Source organism: Clinocottus analis, unplaced genomic scaffold (assembly GCF_023055335.1).
Source record: "Clinocottus analis isolate CAN_PGR_092001 unplaced genomic scaffold, fCliAna1.0.p SCAF_3, whole genome shotgun sequence".
Lineage (NCBI taxonomy): Eukaryota > Metazoa > Chordata > Actinopteri > Perciformes > Cottidae > Clinocottus > Clinocottus analis.
Genome location: NW_027176042.1, coordinates 8193326 through 8208853, shown reverse-complemented (window position 1 = coordinate 8208853; position 15528 = coordinate 8193326). Strand labels below are relative to the sequence as shown.

Genomic DNA, 15528 nt, shown 5'->3' with positions numbered 1-15528 from the left:
GCAGCTAATTGCTGTTGAGTTAAGTCATCAAGAGTGCATTACTCTCTCGGTGCCGGGAGCCTGTGGGGTCTGGCCTCACCGCAGGCTCAATCTAAACGGCTCTTATTTGAGCTGTTGATTTGCGAGATGCAATCCTTAACTCTTCAGGTTTTTCCCAAGCTTTTTTGTCATGAGATCGTTCACACGAATCGCAAAAGATTTGTCAGCTCAACAACACTTTGCTGAGCTTTTTCTCAAAAGCGAAATGAGGAATCAAACGTTGACCTTGTGCTCACGGCACGGAGACTCTTTGGTCCGAACCAAGCCGGCACACTTTACATTGCCTGTTTTGACATTGGTAGAGGCGGGGAATACCAGTCACTGCTGCTCCAGTTCTTACCTTTCACAATAAAAGCCAAAAGAAATACGCGCCACGTGACTTTTGACAGGAGGGAACTAAAATTCACTCAGAGCTGCTCAAGAAAGCATACAAAAATAACACAATGTTGATTCTCTTCTTCAGTCATTGTCTTTTTTTTCTCCTCACGATGTAATCAAATCTGACCTATAAGAGTACTGACAAGGAACCAAACCGATAAAAGTACCGATAAGAAACCGGACCGATGAAAGTATCGATAAGGAACCAAACTAATAGAGTATCAATAGAGTATCGATAAGAGTAGTAGCATCCAAGACCATCTCTAAAAAGCTCTTCACACATGGAAGTGCAATAGCTAATCTATCTCAATAGTATCTCACCCACATGCTTGTGTCAGATTCAAACATCTGTAACGCAGGAGCCAGTTCGGCATCAGTCATCTGATCCACTGCTGTTGCTATGGGAGTGGTCTCACCCATTGACCCCTCGCGCTTGCTTCCCAAGGAGCAATTCTTCCTTGCCGTGGTACAAGGGTTTATTTCAGCCTAAGCGGCGTGTTATTATTTTTTTTAAAGCCCCAGCTTTCCAGGGAGAGCACGCAGAGGGTTAAACAGGAAGGGAGTTTGTGCCTTCCATTAGGCAGTTAAACTGAAGATAAAGGGCGACGGGGCTAAATACCAAAAGAGCTTGCATGAATTTCTGCCTTTTAATGGAATCAGGTTTTAACAACCCTCTTTTTTTTTTCCTTTTTGGGTTAAATACAGCCCATGTCAGGAGGATGCGTCCCACTCATAAAGCAGCACAATGACAATGTACAGTGGCACTAATACAAGGACATAGTTCATCATGACATTTTCTGCAATTCCCAACTGATTAGGGTCATTATGTTGGAGGCCTGATTTATGTTGTCATTTCCTCTCACCGATCCTGCATCAATGAATCTTAATGAATTGGTAAATAAGGGTGAAGATTACACTGTGTGACACCGCAACATTTCTCACCCTCAACGGCCGAGATTTATGTAGCCAATTAGAGGCTAACAGAGAAAATTGGCTGGTAGAAAAATTAGATTCTTTATGGTAGGAAATGGAGGCGCATTCTCAGTGAAGGGCAATTGTGTTGTCAGTGTCGCGAGTCCATAAAAAGCAGCCTCCCAGCCCACCTTCAGGGCGCCGGTGTGAGGCTCGAAGCGTTGCGGGGCTGTTTGTCCGCAAGAGCCAAAGTCCTTAGCATTCATGCCGCGGCCTCTCCCGCGTGTTTGATCAGCATAAATACGCCCCTGTGTGACAAACATGTTTACCTTCTCACTGCAAACATCAGACAATCAGACGCCGTGAGGTGCTGCTTCTCTAATGAAGACACGGGAGCTTTTTCTTTTCTTTTATCAAGGCCAGCCGTGTCACAAATATGCCTCTTTTAAAAAAAGAAGAAGAAAGCGACTGAAGTTATTTGCTCTAAACATTTGACAAGGTGATACTTTTCAATTAGTTTAGGAGGAAAAAATATTAAAAAGAAAGGCCCTTCATGTTTTTCCTCTCAAAGGAGGAACATCAAAACACTCCTCTTTGAAGATATCTCTGATCAACACACAGGAAAAGGACATATAGAATATGATTAGAGGCTCTTTAACCGGTCCTGGGCACATCGTTATCAGAGCCGCCATAGTTTGTATTTATCAGGCGCAGGTTGGGGCCGATGATTATGGCGAGGGACAAAAACTGTTTCTTTGTGTATCGATATTACAAGTACGCGTAGCTCGGCTGCTTATTAATGCCACGTTCTTTAAAAAAAGAGCACTTAGAGTTATAATGAGAGCCTTTATGTATTACATATTGTGACTAGATCCGGGCGTGAAGCAAGCGGGCTCCTCCACATCAAACGAGCTGGCCTGCTATTAGGCGGCGGGGCTGAGGGACGCCGCGTGAAAAAAGGGGGCGGAAAATTAAAGCCGGAGCGACGCAGGAAAGGGCTTAATTTACTGGCATGTACGGTATGCAAATGAGATTACTCTCAGCTTAACTGCATCATTTATGTCCATAATAACGGCATCATCATTACAGGGCTCAAATTAAATTACACTGTAATTAGCATATCAAAGTGATTGGTTAAAGTTGAAAACAAATACGCAATTTTGTTAATGAACATCTGTAATCGCCGTGTAGTCTCTCGGTTGAAAAACATCCAAAACAAATATGTGTGTTTTGGAGAAGGGGAGGAATATCCCGCCCAGGCGGCACGTCTATCCGCCTGTCTGTGTGTTAGTGTGTGTGTGATGTGATGCTGGGAGGAGGAGGAGAGGGAGGGAAGGGGGGCGGGGGGGGGGTTACCTGGAGAGCTCCACACTCTCAGGATATATTTCCCAAACTCCAGGAGATCAAAGATCCAATTTCCCACACTTGCCACTTCGGGAGCTCATCAATAAAATACTAATCACTTCACGCCTGATTCGGAGAATGGAGCCGCAGCCTGGAGGCTTAAGGGGAGGCTTCCATATCACAGAAAACACCTCCGCTCCGACTGTCTTGACTGTTGTTGAACGCACGCACGCACGCCAACATGCACACACACTCGCGTATAATTTGCAGTCAGGCTGATCCAATAGCTGTCCTGCCTTTTCACCCCCCCCTCGCCCTCACTCCCCACTCTCCTTTGCCTCCCCTCCTGATAAACACGGTGCGTTTTAAGTACAGCTCAGAGAGCACTTCCTCAAGACCTCTGACAGAAATCACGCCTCAATTTCACGAGCGCACGAATCGAGAGTCGAACCCCTGTACGTGTCGCACCTTTATTGTCTTCACATTGCTGTGTGTAACTCTGAAATGACGGATCCTGTCACAGTAAAAAAAAACAAAAAAACAATACCAACAAGCCCACCTTTGTCTTTTTGCCATCATCATGACTAGTATTTTTTTTGATAATAACTGCACGTGAAAAGGGTGAAGACGGCGGTGTGCATGCGCCAGAAAAAGGCACTTGTCAAGTTTGCAAGTAGTGGCATGTTATTTTATTCATTAAGAAATCCATTAAAGGGCCTTCTTCCGTGCAAGTATGTAAGAGATGTGCCTTTCAAGGTAGAGCTGGGGCAAATCCACTCCATCAGCTAATGATGGCACTCATTACACAGAGAAGCCGGCTAATGAAGGCGCGGTGGCCGGCCGATCTCCTCGCCCGGCATAAAGCCCTATGAAATGCTAATATCTCACTTCTAATTAAAGCACACTAAGTCCAAATGCACCTTCACGGCTAGTAGCCGGCAACATACATTTTATTTTTCCAACACTACGCTACACCCGGAGATGTGCCTGAGAAACATTTCATTAATTCATATTTAATACCCCCACTGCCTTGCGATGTGCCGCTCCTCTCCCTCTCTCAGCTTTACACTGTGAGTCGGCACATCATTAAGCCTTCCAACTGTCCATCTTTTATTTATTTATTACATTTCTGGGTTGGGTTTTTTTTTTTTTTTTTTTTTTACTTTAAAGGGCTTTGAGAAATAAACACATATGCAGACAACAGCCTTTCTGCGTGTGTCACAGGGGAAAGGTCGGGGGGAGAAAAACAAACAGAGAGAAAACAGGAAAATATGCCGCTCCACCTGTATACATTTACAGTGTTTACACATCTTTGCTTGCAAGTATGTTTACGGGGAAAACCTGCCGCCCTTCTCAGAAACTGACCTTGAAGCCGGTAAACAACCCTTTTCACAAAGTTCATTAACGTCAAACAGAGTTTATTCTTTTTTCCCCTTAGATGATAAAAAAAGGTCAGTGCCATTAGCTTATCAACAAATATGCTGCTGCAATGGAGTGGAAGTTATGGTTTGGTCCGAGCAAATACAATAAAAAATAATAATGGACAGGGTGTTTGTTTGAACTGCGCTCAACTAAATCTATAATTGTACGTTAACAACTAACTATTTCACCACCTATCTACAGCTCCTTCCGTGTGTAACACACTTCCCAAATGTCCCTGTGACTCAGAATGTGTATTTTCTCGTGGTATATTGTACAGGTAATGAAAATCAATGATTTAAAAAAAAATGTAATAAACAAAAGCATATGTGAAATTGTGGAATTCTTTTATTAAAATAAAATTTAAAAAGTCATATTATCATATCACACATGACTACATACAAGTTAACAAAAAATGATGTTTTCTTTACCGAGCAGTTATTTTTTTTTAATGATATACAAATAGTTTTATGTTTAGTGCATCGTTTGCCAACAGGTAGCGGCGAAACGGATGAATTTAAAGGTCAGTGTTAAGAACATATCACATGAAGTCTTGTTTGATCCCGGCCCAAGTATTTTCCCAAGGATTCTCTGGCTCTGTGCTGTGTAAATCACGCAGTCTGACCTTCTACATTCCTCATGCTCTGTCCTCCCCTTCATCCGCAGGCACAGATAATACTGGGCAAATATCATAAACGTGAGGATTTTAGGATTGAGGTGAGGCTGCCGTCATCCTCCGCCAACTGGGGAAAAGAAAGCCCATGCATCTGAAAGAACCCCGCTTCCACCGCCTGCCGGACAAACCCGCAGCGAGGCCGGCCGACCCTAAAGCCTAACGGCCTTAATGCTGACAATCCAGGGAGATCGCTCCCAGGGGGGACCGGCAATTTGAGTAACGCCCACTTTTACGATTTTGATGAGGTTTTTATTCCGATTTCATCTGGATTTTGAACTGAAACGAGCCTCTCTTCCGCTCGCTTTGAACATATCTCTGTTGCTTTACAACTTTTCCTGGACTTCACGGGTTTAATGACCCCCTTCAGTCGTCCTGCAATGAACGAGCAACGCACACGCATGCAGCAACACTGTCGCTCCAGCATGACTTTGGAACGAGCCGTGACAAAACAGCCACCGCGTGCGCGGGCTATCTCGGAGTTCAGGTGGTCGTGGTTTCGTCCAAGTAATCACAGAGAAACTCTGAAGCCGGCTTCGGGCCGCCGGGCGTGACCTGCAGCTGAACTGGCCTCCGCTCGGCCACAGGGAGGAGGAGGAGGAGGAGGAGGAGAGGGAGGAGGAAAAGGAGGAGAGCATGTGGCCACTCCACACACATGGCCCCGCCTCCTGATAAATAACTTTAACACAGCAAACAGAGGCCCATCCGTCAACCTGCAGATAGCTAACACCGGGACAGGGCAACAGGGAGATCGATGGAGACAGAGACGGACAAAGAAAGAAAGAAGGAAGGGTGGGGGAGACAGAGACAGAGAGAGAGAGAGAGAGAGAGAGAGAGAGAGAGAGAAAGAGGAGGGCATCTAACATCGCAGGGTAGATAAATATTACACGGGAGCCAAGCAGCATGGAGGGCCAAGTACTGTAAGGCTGTGAAAAGCCAGGCTTTCTTTTTTTTTTGCCGAGCTGTGACATTTGTTTCTTATTGTCTAAGTGGCAGCTGGAAGCGTCTCCCTGCGAGAGGGCCCCTCGGCTCGGCTCCGGCCAGCTTTGACAGGGAGGCAACCATATTAGGACGCGTATGGTAAAGTAAACAATAACATAGTTGCAATGAGATGGAAATTTTTCAGCTAATGGTGTTTGTCATTCCTGTTTTTAGTGCACTGAGCAGCCCTGTGTTGTTTCTGGCCGGCTAGGGAGACTTTGTTTATGAAAACACTCGCCAGGACCGAGGCCAAAACCAGAGCAAAAGAGGGAAAACTGTAAATAAATATCAGTTTAAAAAAGAAATACAAAAATGCCTCCACCTTTTTTTTTATTATTTGATCACATAAATGAACCCACATTTGGGTAGAAATAGCCTCTTGCTTTCCGTGTCTCAGTCCGGGCCGCGTCCACACGACGGCGGCTGAATTTGAAAATGGGAATATTTTCCCTCTCCAGTTCCGCCCCAGTGCACGCTGTACTGCTTGAAAAACACTCAACAGCAGTTGAATCAACTTTAAAAAGACACAAAGCTGGCAGCATTATGTTTCTAAAAAAAAAAGAAAAGAAAAAATAAGCTCTAAGGACACGTATGATTCCACTTCCTTGGTTCTCATCGTGCCAATTTGCATTGAATTTGCATTTTCCTGTGTCGTGGCTAACTAGCTGACTGTGTGCATCTGTGAGAACAAAAATATACAATTCATAAAATCCAACGTCCCATGTCGCATTCACGTCAGACTTTTGACCTTTGAATCCATTTTTAGATGAATTCCTTCAATCACTTTTTTTTCAAAGACCCTCAAGAACCCTGTATAGGTATCAGAAACACACACAATCTAGTTGAGCATGAATTCATTTTATTTTGATGCCGACAAACATGATAGTGATGGTGATGATGCCGCAAAGTTGTACTTTTTTCAAACACCTCACTTTAAGGAAACTATAGATGCTTGTTGTACAAATCTGCCCTTTTTTTGTCCTATTGAGGAAGTGAGCTTGTGTAAAATACAATCCCGAATCCCACACCATGGGCAAAGTTATGATTTTTGCCCCGGTTACACTCAAGACACAATAACTACAGTTCAAGTTTAACCAAATTTCTCACGCTGAGTTCATATCGCTAAGAGCCGCAGAGATGGATTTCCTTTTGGTGCGGGGAGCATTTGTTAATAAGAATAAGTGATGCCTATTTATTTTTTCAGTGGCCATTCAATGCAGACTTTCAACACATTCAAGGTTTTAGTATTTGATTCAAACAGTCACATTTTGGCAAACACACAAAAGGACGATGTAACTTCCATATATTAAAAGGTTTTATCACTCGGCTGAATTAATTTTGGTTCAGTATCTTAAAATATGTTCACATGATCCAGACAATCCAACAACACAATGAGTGGGAACACAGCTGTTGTGAATGGGAGCAGTGGGCAAACTAAAGGTTGGATTGAAAAACCGAGACACTATTTGACATGTCTGGTTATGGAAATGCTCCATTTCTAGTCACTTGTTCTGCTCCCAGTTGGATCTCTTGTCTTTGGCTCTGGTTATATTTCTATAGACGTGCAATTCACACAGTCAACTACGGTTGGAAGCAGACGTGCCACTTCTCCCCTTTCTGTCCTCTCCACATGTGTGGACTGTCTTTGTTTGGCTCTCACTCTCTCCCTCTCAGCCTCATTCCTAATCTCACACCGAAAAACGCAAGCTGTTTATTTGCGTAGGGCTGAAGCCATTCCATTAAGTAGCCCCACCAGGTGCTTTATCCCTAAAAGGGATTTGTTTTCTAAAATAAACGGAGAAAGCAACGGACTGCCAAAGTGATATTTACCATGACGTGAAGTGATTGCAACAAAGTCAAAACTATCCAAACAAGAAAGACTGCGCCTTGTAGGAAACTTTTCTTTTCTTATTTATTATTATTTCCTTACATAGTCAGAGAACTCCTCGAGCCGTGCTGGAAACCATAAACAAGTGTGTTGTAATATAGAAATGGGTGACATTATTTTGGGGAGCGGAGGGCAGCATATATTTGACATCCCACCAGTTCTAGTACGGTACATAGCATTGCAATGAAGGCGGGGGGGGGGGGACAGATGCTGGCCTTGGTTACCACAAAAATAAATGCAAAATAAAAACCTCTGTAGAGTCATTTTGCGACAACAAATCAATCCGCGTTATTGGTTCCATTTCATCTTTCCCTGAAGCGGGGACACGAGGCCAAAGTGAAAAAAACCACACTTTTTTTTCCTCACATTTTGTGATTTTCTTTTCATCTCGCCGTGAGGCAACTCATCTGCGGATGGAATCTGCTTACTTCCTTTAGCCTCAGTCAATCTCGCACGAGGGCCGTGTCCCGTTGGCGGCCCGCACCTGGTAGCAGGACGACGTTATCAAAGCTCCTTCGCTCTCCCGGCGGGAACGGAGTTCATGCGTCCGCCGATGTGACTCAGACCAGAAAGGCCTGTTTGACCGCTGATAGGAAAATAGATTGAAACTCGCAAAACCGCACTTGTTTTTCCTCAAAACTACATTACAAGTAGCTTCCGGAAAGCACAGCTGCGATAGCGTTACGGCGGGAATTTGCTTTTGTCCTGCCCCCCGGAAGGCAATTCACATGAAAGTTGTTGGGGAGGCAAGAGGAAGAAAAACAAGAACGTTGCTCCGTTGTGTGACATATTGCACTCGGGCATGAGGCAAACCTGTTTAGCGGGACAATACAGGTGGGCTGCGATAGCAGCTGATGCGGCCATGGGAGAGCAGAGCATCAGAAATGGAGAGCAGGCGTCGGCCCAGCGAGGGTGTTGAGAAGGCTTTGACACATCCTGTGATCTGAATCGGAGGGTTTGCAGGGCGGGGGCAAGAGCCACGCCACCGCTTTAGGGCTCTGCCTCGTCTCTCAGATGCGAAGATTTTGTGGGTGGGTGGGGGGAGGGGGCGGTCATTTTTCATTTTCACGCTGCCGTTTTTTATCTACAGCGGGCCCACCGAGCTCAGAGAGTAGATTACGGTACTCGTGGTGCATTAAAAATGCGAGAAAAAAGAAAAGAAAAACACGGCAACAAAAAAACGCCCGCGACAGTGGCGTTTTCGTGTAGGAAATCTCCCCCATGTGGCACTTTTGCCGCTGCGAGTTGTTTATTATGTCCCGAGCTTGGGCGTAAGCGATTAAAGGAGCTCTTAAGAATCAAAGTGTTATAAATGCATGGAAACACAGCCAGCTGTAAATGCCACAGAATTAGAAGCTTACCAAGCCTAATACTAATACAAGGCAATTTTCAGCTTGATGCTGATATAAAGAAATTACTTTTTTTCTTTTTTCTCTCTTTTTTCAGAAAGTAAGCAATAAATGCAGTCAAGGGAACTATTACATCCCAGCATAAATCTGCGCACGACCTTTCTGTGGGTCCAACTCGTGAATCCGCTTGTTTATTCTCAACACTTCCATAAAAAAGTGGATTAAATAAAGCAACCTCAACAAGCTAGAAACTGAGGCAATTTAAAAGCGAGGCATTTAACGAGAGTGATTGTGTGATGCTTTTCTTTTCTCCCCTCCACAGATTCATGAAATTCAAATGAAGTCCAGCACGAGACCAGAACATGTTGAAGCCCATCTGAGGATGCTCCTGAGAAGAGGTTGGATGTCATCGGGTCTGAATACATTGGCCGGAGAGAAGCGGGCACCAGAGGCCTCGCCATCGATACAGATAAGTCTAAATGACGATCAGGATGTGGAAATCAAATTGGCTTTTCTTCCATATCAATTAACAATAAATATCTGTTATTGTTTTTTTTTTAAAGCACAGCTGATTGAACTGTACACAAACATGATCGGCGTACTTTCACACCATGCACACACACAAACGCACACATTAGAGTCGGGTTTGCGCTTTCAAACAGCTAAGACACAATAATCCCATAAGCTGCTACAAGGATTTCTGCATTAGCGATGCAATCAAAATCACATTGGAAAGTTGTGTCAATCATTGGGGCTGACTTTGCCACATTAGTCCGCCACAATGTATCCAAACGGAGGACTTTTCATGGCTGATCTCACATCTGGAGCTGAGAGGAGGGGCAAACCGGAGAATGCACTCCAGATAAACAGCAGCAACAGGAATCCTGTTCAATCCACTTCAATTTGCTCTAAGTCTGTTTTCCAAATGTGGGGCGGGGGGGTAATTGTCTGAATCAAATAAAAAAAGAGTGTCGGCTATTCAGTACGTCGCGGCGATGAGGGCGTCCTCTTGCAACCAAGAGCTAATCCTGCTGAAGTCCTGCAGCCGTTGCTGACCGTAACCACGACAGTTACTGCTGCATTTGCTTTTCCCGAAGTCTGCAGAGACGCAGCGGGCACATCAAGCCTTTTCTCCCGGACACAATTTGATTTATTCGAATTTGTTATTGCACTGTTGCTTAATGTTTAACTGTTGGTCTTTAGGGAATCCATTCTGGGAAGACTCTTGAAGGAGAGTTGTAGGATTTGCCCCCATTTTTTTTTACAATGCTGTTCGAAGACATACATCCAACAACACTTGAACACACAGATTTTCATTTTGTTTGAACTTAACATGAAGCCAAATTATCAGACTTGGTGGAAATAAGAAAACAGAAATGAGTCAAGGAAAAATATTTCCACAAGAAAAACAACAATAAGACGCAGTGTTATCCAACTAAATTTTCCCGTCCATGGGAAGGATGACAATCATATAATTAACTCAATCACTTTAGTCGAACGGTTCGGCGTGCTGCGCACGCGCGGGGCAAGTCGCAACAAGTCAACGGGAGGGAGCGAGGAGACGTTGGAGGCACATGCACGCACACACACACATACACACACACTACTACTCTCCCTCTACCTCTCCAGCCGAAAGCTCACATCCTGCGAGACTGCTCTAATGGGGAGACTGGTGAGAGGAGCAAACACCAGACGTCCATGCTGACGCTAACTCGGCCTTCCCGCCACTTGTTTGGTAAACATGGAATTTACCGTATTTCAGATTTTCCTGGCAAACGTCCACATGTACGAACACCACATTCAGCAAACTCCTTCCCTACCAACTTGTCAAGAGCGCAACATGATTTTAAACCAACTAACTCCATTGTGACCTTTAAGGAGGGGGAGGGGGGTGTCCACTCATCATGCTGGTCTCTAATCAGCAGCTGTCAGTGCACCTGTCTGCCCCCCACCCCCCCCGCCCCCCACCCCCGCCCCACTCCGCATCGCCTCTTAGCCTGCACATACACACTGTAAAAATACAGTACACAAACAAGACAACCGCACTGCATTGAGTTAATTATTAAGTCGATTCAATACAGGACTCACTCGCACACACGGGGACCGGAGTCGTGTGTGTGTGTGTGTGTGTGTGTGTGTGTGTGTGTGTGTGGTTACCTTTTGCAAGGGCTTGCTTTTATTTAAAGCAATCTTCAGTTCCAGAGGTGGTGCAACAGCCTCCTCGCCCTGCGGACACAAGAAGAAAGAACTGTTCAGAACTGTGAGACGAGCACCGCGGAGCAGGCGCCAGGAGCTCACCAGGTACACGGGTGTAAACTAAGAGCTGCTGAGAAGCAAGTCGCCCACCGAGTTCGAGCGCCGATTCAGATTGCTAACACGCACAAGCAGCCTGATGAATGCGCGTTTCTGGGAGGAAATCAATTGCCCGGCATTCCTGTGCCGTTGGCTTCCCCGCCACGTTCGGACGGAGCTGCGTGTCCCTCGGCAGCCGACATTTTAGGGGCAGGAGGCGCCCTCACGCGTGCCGTCCCGCGGCCGGCCGTTTGTCCCGGTCAGAGACGCGTCCTCGCAGTTCCGTCCGCCTGTTAACTACAACTGCACCGTGCCGGCGATAACATGTGTGAGCAAACACTTTATTTGCAAGACAAAAATTTGACAGTGGGTGGTGAGCACATTGTACCTGTAGCTGCTCTGCCTGACTCACACCCCTCCCCCCTCCCCCCCCCCACACACACACACACACACACACACACCTCAACACTGGGCGGCCCTGATCTGCATGCACACAGCTTTCCTAACTGAGCACTCAACCCAGGCGAGGAAATATGGAAAAAAAGAGAGAGAGAGAAGGAAACAAAATCTTATTTTTATGGTAAACTGAGAAGTGACTTTGGGGCAATATCTCAGGTGCATTTGAATAAAAGCATTAAAGCATATCCAAATATGAAAGAAGAAAAGAGAAGAAAAAAAGAAGCTCCAAACTCCCACTGTTCTTTCTTGCCGTTTACATTTGGCAGTCAAAACTGTGGCTAGGCGTGTTTATCTGAAGCAGACTAAGAAGATAAAAACACACACACACAGACACACACACACACACACACACACACACAGGTCCAACTTGCCCAGTTTCAGCATTAATTATGTGTTAGAAGCCCTTGTTGAAAACACAAGTCAACATGCAGATCGCTTTGAACTCTTCCGAGAGTTGAACAATCATCCAAAATGGACCATTCCCACACAACTGCCCTATGATTGTGATTCATTACACTTCAATTAACATATCATCAATGGAACCGTAAATCAATGGCGAGTGGTGACAAATGACAGATATTTTCGGTTTCAAAACTACTAAACATCATTAATTCCCATCACCTGAAAGAGCCCCGGGAGCTAAATGAGTTTACCCAACGCATAACATCCATTTAGATAAATGTTCCATCATTTTAACGACGGAAAATGTGTATCGGGGAGCAGAAGAAAAGAAAGGAAGAAAAAATAGGCAACGACGGGATCCTGATAGGAGCTGTACGCCTTTTTCTCCTTGTAACCTAATGCCCATCTTGTGATGCCTAAACAGATAATTGTCTCCATTTCAAACAGCACAAAGCTGTAATGTTTTGCCATTTAGAGCAGTGGGGGTGCGGGAACGTAGGGTGAGGATAAACAAGCGCACGCTGCTTCGCCCGGGCTGGGGAAACAGAGCCCATCACACACTCCCACGTTGAGATTTTAGGGGATGGAACAACTCCTGGTTGAGATAATTACCCACCCAGGTGGGTTATGTGGATGCTCAGTTCAGAGGCTCGGGCTGTGAGTGTGAAGCTAAACGCAACAATTTCAGAAGGCAAAGGGGAGCTGTGGAGCATTTTGCCAGGGTTCCTTTTGTAACGTCTTCAAGGGGTGAAAGGGGGTCGGGATTTAACTTTAGTGACAAAGAGAAAATCTCACGAGTGCAATGGATGGCGCGACCGTTGGGGCGCGACACTTCAGGAGGATGACACGATCCAGATAAATGTCTGCGTTCTCTGTGCAAATACCACATGCTACATTGAGACTGTGAGGAGGAGGAGGAGGAGGAGAGAAAAACAACAACAAGTAAACACGCAAACACTGTATTTTCAGATGAAATGGACAATCAGAAGTTGTTGTTTTTTTGCTATGGTAATGAGCTGCGCTGGTTAGATCTGAGCTCGAACAAAGACTTGTTTTATTCTGCCCACAAACCTGTGAAGTGGACTTCCCTATTAGCGAGGTGGTGGTGGTGGTGAGAGGGAGGGGTCAAGGCTTCACAATGTGCGCTCTCGTCCGAGGTATGTTATCGGTGCCTTTGGCTTTGTTGTAAGATTGCATGTTCAAAATATGAATTAATACCCCCTCTACTAAAACGCAGCCCGATCCCAACAAAAGGCCCCGCGCATTCACGGCGGACGGCTCTTCAGCGGCTCTAATGGACGGGCTCTCCTCTCTCTTCACACGGCGCCGACACACACAAAAAAACCATGAGGGCCCATGAATATTTACCACTAAGTAAAGTTATTCCATTAATTACTCCCGAGCGCGCTTAGCGCTGCATCCGCGGCTACTTCTGTGGCGGCTCGTTAATGAACCTTCACACGTCATTACCATATTAATTAATGCTCAACTCAATGGCTGTCAATAGGAGGCGGCCGGAGTTGTCTCTTGCTTTTTTTTTTTTTTACAGCCCCCGTCCCGGGGTCGTTTCGATCACTCAGTATCAGCACCTGGGTAAAAGCGATAGTGTCCATTCGTCACGTTTGAATAAAACAAAACGAAACAACAACAAAAAAAGCTGGTGAATCCGTTGTGTTAAGGGCATTGTGTGACCAAGACGAGGGCATAGGAGACGTTTGAGCTGTGTACAGTCAGTAATATCCAGTGTGTGTACGGGGTCATTGGTGTTTGTTTTAAGGGTGTGTGTTTGTGTGGGAGGTTTTCCAAGTCGCTGTCTGCACTCTGAAACGCAAGAAAAATCTAACGCATGAGTCACTTCTCAAAAAACGCAGCTGCTCACTGTATGATTCGATGTGCTTCAAAAAAAAAAAAAGGCTGACTGCACACTATTTCCGCCCTCATTTTCTTCTTCTGGGCTTTTTTATTAAGAAGGACTGATTAAATGAAAAACATGGCTTAGTCTCGTAAAGAGAAAACAAAAAAAAGTCTGCATTTTGAAAAAGTTGAAGAGAAAAAAAATGTTTTTTTATGTGTTTGATGTGATTGGCAGGATCCTGGCATTGTATTGTAAAACCCACACAGACTGTAAACAACAGCACTTTCTGACACGCAAACAGACTCAAAACCCACCAATTAAACCCAACTTCAATCCAGACAGCCCTTATTCTGGGTGCCTTTTCTCACGTTCTTTTTTTTTCTTTGTATTTTTCTGAGCTTAAAAAGCAACAGTGCAGTCTGGTGAATGTCAGGCCTGTCTGATCCCCCCCTCCCTTTGATTCTTTGGACCTGCCCTCACGTTTTGCTGAGCTAGGAACAAAGTAGCAGAGTGCAGACGGGGAGCTTTGCTACCTTAACGCCAAGAAAGTGGAATTTCACTTCGAACCCAAAACAAACACGGCCACACATTTCTTTACACTATTCAAATGAGCTCATTGAAGGCAAGAAAAAGCCCATCGTATGGATATCCAGTGCACACCCTACTCCTCGTCTCAAGGGAATTCTAACCTATTGATCCACTAGAAGAAAACTTATTTTGTCTGCTGGGAAGTCACAACTGGAGCGGCTCAAGATCCTCACACACGACGGGAAAAAAAAGTTGCACTTTGCACGTGAATTTAGATCAGTTGGGGGGTGAAAGAAAGTGCGGCCGTAATTGCACACAAAAAGGCAAAAAACGCATTTTGCAATCCTATTTTTATAAACCCACCCTGCCTGTCAAGGAGGAGGACCCTCAATTGCCCCCCCGCCGTATCAGGTTTCCACTCTCGTCCCGGATCCCGTCTCCGCTCCGACCACGAATCCTGAGCGCTATTAATATCAATAAGCTGCAGATTCCATTTCCCCAGACAAAGACAAAAGGGAGAACAAGAGGCGATGAGCGGAGGGAGGAACTCATACCCTCGCGCATCACCGTGGGGTTACCACTCACTATCACCTCCAACCCTGCTGCACCGGGGGCGGGGGGAAGGGAACATTTCACACTCATATGTTTACTTCCCCCCCCATCAGGGCAACGCAAGTACACGCTGAACGCTGGGCAATGAGTTCCAATCATTTGTGTGTTTTTTAAACTTGCACAACACAGTCCTCCCTGAATCAGGGTGTGCAACTGTTTATTCCTTCTCATCTCCTGTGTTCTTAATTTTCATCACATTTTAAATCTATTACAATACATGGCCCCTGAACCCCAAGCACTTTCTCTGACATGTATGTCCAACACCTCTTGCACATTTATGGCAAAAGGTAGGACTCAAACATGTCTTCAGTGCGGTCGAACACAGCTATAATGCCATCAATTATTCAACAATAAATATGAATTTCCTCGATCATTTATTTGACAGAATCTGAGAACG

At 45.3% G+C, this 15528-nt stretch overlaps 1 protein-coding gene across 7 annotated transcripts in view; it reads right to left on the bottom strand.

The window, feature by feature from the left end:
• Positions 1–15528, bottom strand: part of foxp1b (forkhead box P1b) — a 149127-nt gene that overhangs the window by 90654 nt on the left and 42945 nt on the right. For all 7 annotated transcript variants that reach the window (XM_068593986.1, XM_068593990.1, XM_068593991.1 and 4 more), the window contains exon 4: positions 11141–11209. The gene's annotated coding sequence lies outside the window, so the exon portion shown is untranslated. The remainder of the gene's footprint in view (positions 1–11140; positions 11210–15528) is intronic.